Genomic DNA, 6,097 nt, shown 5'->3' on the forward strand with positions numbered 1-6,097 from the left:
TGGCGGATTTGTCGACGAAGAAGCCGCCTCATCGATGAGTTTGACTCGGTCAAAGGCCCTATAAATATCCATTTTGGTTGCTTAGAAGCTAAGTTTCTCCCAAAGCTCTCTCTCTCTAAACCAGCGAAATTCCTCTCTTTCTCTCTCTCTCTCTCTCTCTCTCTCTCTCTCTCTCTCTCTCTCTCTCTCTCTCTCTTTCTCTAAGATTCTTCGTCGTTCAACGTTCGTTTCTAGAAATAGAAGTTCTTCTAGAAATAGAAGTTCCTGCGGGGATCAGGGGAGGAAGTTCTACAACTTTAGTGTATCAGATCGTTGTTTTGAGGATTTTAGGGTTTTCCCAAAAATCGAGATAAGGATCTGATTTCAATTTCGATTGAATATTTGGATAGTAGTCGAAATTATAGTAAGATTATATTCTATGGTTTTTAGGTTTTGAGAATCCCGGGTTGTCGGTTTGGATCGTTTTCGTATGTAGTTTTGTGTCAAGTTTAAGGTAAGGAGAATTTGATTACAACAATATTTTGTAAAAACTGAACCGCTAAAAAGTTAGGTTATGCTTATATGTATGATTTAACTGTTTATTTGCTAAATTCTATCGAGTAGAAATGCTGGTTTTATGATTTTTTGGTTTTTGGTAAAAATGAGGATTTTGACGTATGATCTCCAAATTTTACAAAAATCACTTCTTTGCATTTATACTATAGTAGAAGATGCTTGAATCCTTTACTTTTTCATTTAAATAATGTTTACTGGATTTTAATCATTTAGCGGATTTTTGGACTAAACTCGTGTGATACATGTTGAAATGGAAATGTATAAATTTTCTATACTATGTATATGAGATATGGGAACTGAAGTTCCATTTTACTATACTAAAATGCGGAAAACAGAGGCCGTTTATATACTGAGCGGTATATGTAAAAAAGGGCTAAAACGAGTGGATATGCACCGGTTTGTACCCGATGTGATTATCTGAGTTTGTGAAAATACTGGAATTGCACAGGTTACTATATTTTGTTATAAATTGTATATATGATACTGGAACCATAGCTTGCTACCAAAAGAAGTTGAAAAAATTTTCAGTGATGGGGTTGAAAAATACTGTAAACTATTATAAGCACGGTTCCGATTCTAGTAGTACAGTGCAACCATACATGAGGGATTAGTATAGGTACTTGAGATAGTCGACTTGCGATGAGTTAGTAAGTTGTTGGTAAAAATAAATCAGGGGGCGGTTATACTATAAAAGATGCTCGGCTTTGTCTATACGAACAGGACACTGTCAGAGGTATTAGTGCACAACCCGTGCCACGGGGGTAAACATGCAAATTGTCATACCAAGCTGGAAGTTGTTCTAATATTCATATGCATGATTTAAATACTTGAATGTGCATATAAATTTTATGTGATACAGTATTATATACAAATGTTCTGTATGTATGAGTTTTATGAAAATATGCATGTATGCAGTCATACACTATTGTAACACTTTCTTCCTTATTGAGAAGTGTCTCACCCCATTATACAACTTTTGTTTTTAGGTCCATCAGTACGTTGGTCCTAGTAGCTAGAGGGACTAGGGAGATTGTCTAGAGGGACTAGGGAGATTGTTTTTGGTTTAGCTTATGTAAGTGTTTCAAATCATGTATTAAACTTAGATGAAGTTCCATTTTTAGAGGGGTGTAATAATAGGTTATATTTTATATCTGAATTTATGTACTTGAGGATGTAATAGTAAACTCTGGTATAAGTCTAGCGGAAATCCCAATGAATGTTTATGTTTTTCCACAACATTTACATTGTGACTATGTATGGTTTACACCTGTATGTCCCTGTTTAGGGCGGGTTGTCTACGTATCTTGAACAAGTATAGGTATTTTATATTTGGGTTAACGGTGTTGGTCCGTATAAAGGGCCGGATCATTTCAGTTGGTATCAGAGCCCTTAACCAGTTGGAAGTGTGTCTTGATGCATGCTGTTTGGTTAGGGATATGTTTAGGACTTAGGAGCTGCTAGTTTTGTAGTCTAGAATATACCAGAGTATAGGACAAGGATAAGACCTTGGATTTGGCTTTGTATATCTAAAGACAGAAATTCATTGATAGACTTCTGTGTTTTTCTGGATCAGGAGAAAGGTTTAGAAAATCACAATAATCCATTGACGATTTTGTTTCCTAGTAGAAGGGCGGAATTCGAGTTCGAATGCTAATTTCAATTTAATGCAATATGTCAATATCGGGAATATGAATTTACGGGATTGAGTCTATAGCATGATAGTACCAGTCGATGCTTAGGCTATTACTTTTATAATGGATTTTAGTAATTGTTTTCAAGATGGAATCCAGGGATATTATTGCCAATGTTGGAGGTAGTAGTAGTGAGAGTGCCGGCCCTGAGGCTGGTAATGACTCTACCAGTGTGTTGTGTGACTTCGCACAACAGCTTATGGCTGAGGTAGTGCAAACAAATAGGAGGTAGGATCGTCCTACGACTGAGTTGGGTTGCTCCAATGAGCAGTTCACTAGGTTGAAGCCCTGGGTTTTTGCCAGCAGTCTGGATCCAATTCGTGCTGAGAATTGGATCCAGGAGATCGAGAAGATCTTGGATGTTTTGAACTACACGGTAAGGTAGAAAGTCACCTTTGCCACGTTCAAGTTGGCAGGGGAGGTTGAGAGATGGTGGGTGTTTGTAAAGAAGATGGAGGAGCACTGACCTATACCGGTAGCGTTGATGTGGGCCCGGTTCAAAGAGCTCTTCTTTGAACGTTATTTTCCGGCCACGGTTAGAAATGCGAAAATGGAAGAATTCATGAATCTGATACAAGAGTTGTTGACAGTGCAGCAATATGCTGCCAAATTCCAAGAGCTGTCCCGATTCACTCCATTTGTGATTCCTGATGAAGCGAAGAAGGTTTAGAAATTTTAGAGGGGTCTGAGGAAGGAGATCCGTAAGCAGACAACAATCTTGCAGTTGTAGGACTTTGCTACATTGGTTGATAAAGCCACAGTAGCAGAAGAGTGTTTGTTAGAGGAAGCAGAGGTTCATGTCTTGAAGAAAAGGCTAGCGCCTCCTAATTCTTTGTCTGGGGTAGGACAGGGTAACTGGAAGAAGAACAGTGGTGGTACATCCCAGAACACCGCACGTGTTCAACGTTGCTCTTTGTGTGGTAAGAAACACCATGGGTAGTGTTGGTTGTCTACGGGGGCTTGTTTGCGGTGTGGTAGGCAAGGACATCAGATGAGAGACTGTTAGATGCAGAGGAATAGTGGAACCTCACAGCAACCATATAGGGGAAATACTCAGGCACAACGTGGTGGTCAGCAAGGGGGTACGGCCAAGGCAAGGGTGTATTCTTTGACTCCAGCCGATGTTGAGAACGCTGGCGATGTTGTCACAGGTATCATTTACATGTTTTCTCATAAAGCTATTGTATTATTTGATTACGGGGCAACACATTCTTTTATTTCCCGTGGATTTGTGAAACTATGTGGATTAGAGGTGCAACAGTTAGATTATGAACTGGTAATGGCTACGCCGTGTGGGTCTACAGTTGAATGTAGCTGTGTAGTCTGTGACTTCCCAGTTGAAATTTAGGGAAGGATACTACCTGTCGACCTTGTAGTGTATGACATGTTTGGCTTTGAAATTATCTTTGGGATGGACTAGTTGTTATCCAGTTATGCTAGTATTGATTGCCACAGGAGGGAGGTGTTGTTCAAACCGCTTGGAGAGCAGGAATTTTAGTTTTTAGGGTCGTGTGTGCATTCTGCACCAATCGTTTGCTCACCCCTATTGTAAACTAACCTGTAAGGAGACATCCCTAAGTTTGTTTTAAATGCAGTTCGGTAGGCCGAGAGTGCGCCAACCAGCTTTTCTGACCAGTCTTTTCAATTAGGACGAACCGTTTTCTCAAGTATGATCTTGATTTCTCTGTTGGCTAGATCGGCCTGACCATTAGTTTGAGGATGATATGGAGCAAAGACTTTATGGGTAACTCCATATTTTTGGATTAATTTTTCAAACGGTTTGTTACAAAAGTGCATCCTACCGTCACTAATGATTGCCTTGGGCATGCCAAAATGTGTGAATAATTCCTTGAGAAATCGGATGACAACCCTGTGGTCATTTGTCCTACAAGGTATAGCTTCCACCTATTTTGAAACATGATCCACAGCAACTAGAATATAAGAATTTTCAAAAGAATTTGGGAAAGGTCCCATAAAGTCAATTCCCCAATAGTCAAAGATTTCAAGAGTCAAAATAGGAGACATAGGCATTTCATTTTTTGCTGTGATTTTCCCTAGTTTCTGACATGCCTCACAAGTTTTACAAAATTCTCAACATCTTTAAACATAGTAGGTCAGTTGTAATGCTCTGACCCGCCACGTGGGCCTGGGGTGCTACTTTAGTAATGTCTGTGTACTTGATACTAAACTCATCATATAAAATGCAGCGAAAATAAAAGATACAATCTCCAAAAAATCCATTACCAGAGTTCTATACTACCTTTATATACAAAAAGGTTCCAAAATCCTCATTACAAACCAACGTACTATACTTATACAAAAACCAATTCAAACTACACTCACCACATACAAAAAAAACTATACTATTGTATCAGCCCCTCTAACCTGCTAAGAACGTTTCCTGGAATTTCCTGAAAAGATAGTTTGTAAAGTAGAGGTGAGACATAGTTCAGTAAGAGAAAAACTAAGTCAATGTCAGTGTGTGGTCAGGATGCATTTAGTGTACAGAAAATAGCCAATTCACTAAGAAGATAAACACATTTATGAAATCATTCTTATTTTACACTCATGCACACAATTAGCTGAGAATAGGGAAGATTACCCACCTATACAAGTAGCTTCCCTCTGCTCTAATACCATTGCTGCTATTAGGGCACTCACCTTTCTCAGTAAGCCCTCAAAGTTATCTTATTAATTATCCGTATTCACATAAATTAACAGATAAGCATATAAGACAAACCCTGTGACAAACACGCCATTTACTTCCCCCATGGCATGGGTTGTGTGGCTCGAAAGCTGGACTAAGCCTGGGTGATCAGCCCAAACAAAGTAAAAAAAAAAAAAACAATATCCTCTGCAAGTACGTCTGCAGGCATCTACAGTAAAGTTGCAGGTCCGACGCCCTTACTTCAACCTCATGCGGGCAGTCGGCTAGGACCTCCTACACTTCTATCCAAAACAGTGTGGGTGAACATGGTCTAACTAGCAACGGTACCGTACTCACAATACACTGGTCTTCAGGGTTCCTAAAGCACATCATGCAATTTAGATAATAGAAATCACCATTTAAAATATCAATTCACATATATTTCTTGTTATTCCAAAAACCTGATCCTCGACCATAAATACAATCCAGCATATAGCTGTCAATTAAAACTCGGTCCTCGACCGTCAAATAATAATCCCAACCCTTGGCCAATTAAACAATACCCGGTCACTGGCCGTTATTTCAAACTCTTGCATTTCATAAACAGTTCCGGTATTTTCGCAAGCATTTCTTGTATTTCTCAAACAATTCAATATTTCACAAACAATTCAGCATTTCAAAATCCCAAATCCAGTTATACAATAATTCATACCAATTAAATCATTTGCTACACGATTTTCCACATTTTAACATAACCATATAAACAAACAAGCTTTCCACCGTTCATTTTATTCAAAAATATCATACCAAATATCCTAAGTTTGTAAAGTCCATTTCGAACGGTTGGTTTTCAAAATAACCTTTAATTTCTTAAATAAATGAATAAATATACATATATATATATATATATATATATATAACAATTTAATAAATTCATGTTTAATAAAATCTTGATTTAACTTAATCCCCCTTACCTGATTCCTGAAAAGCCTAATAAAACCCCGACCTACGCCCTCCGACATTCAAAACTCATGAAACCCTGAAATTCAAACTTTATCACATTATTCATCATAATTCCTAGAGTAATTTTCCCTAAAATTCCCTTAAGTTATGAACATCCTAAATAACCTATAAAAGCCTAAATTGTTAAACTTACTCCCGATTTAGGACTGGTGCCCCGGAGCTCCAACTCAAAAACTTACTC

The sequence above is a fragment of the Malania oleifera genome, chromosome 5 (assembly GCF_029873635.1).
Source record: "Malania oleifera isolate guangnan ecotype guangnan chromosome 5, ASM2987363v1, whole genome shotgun sequence".
In the NCBI taxonomy this organism is placed as follows: Eukaryota; Viridiplantae; Streptophyta; class Magnoliopsida; order Santalales; family Ximeniaceae; genus Malania; species Malania oleifera.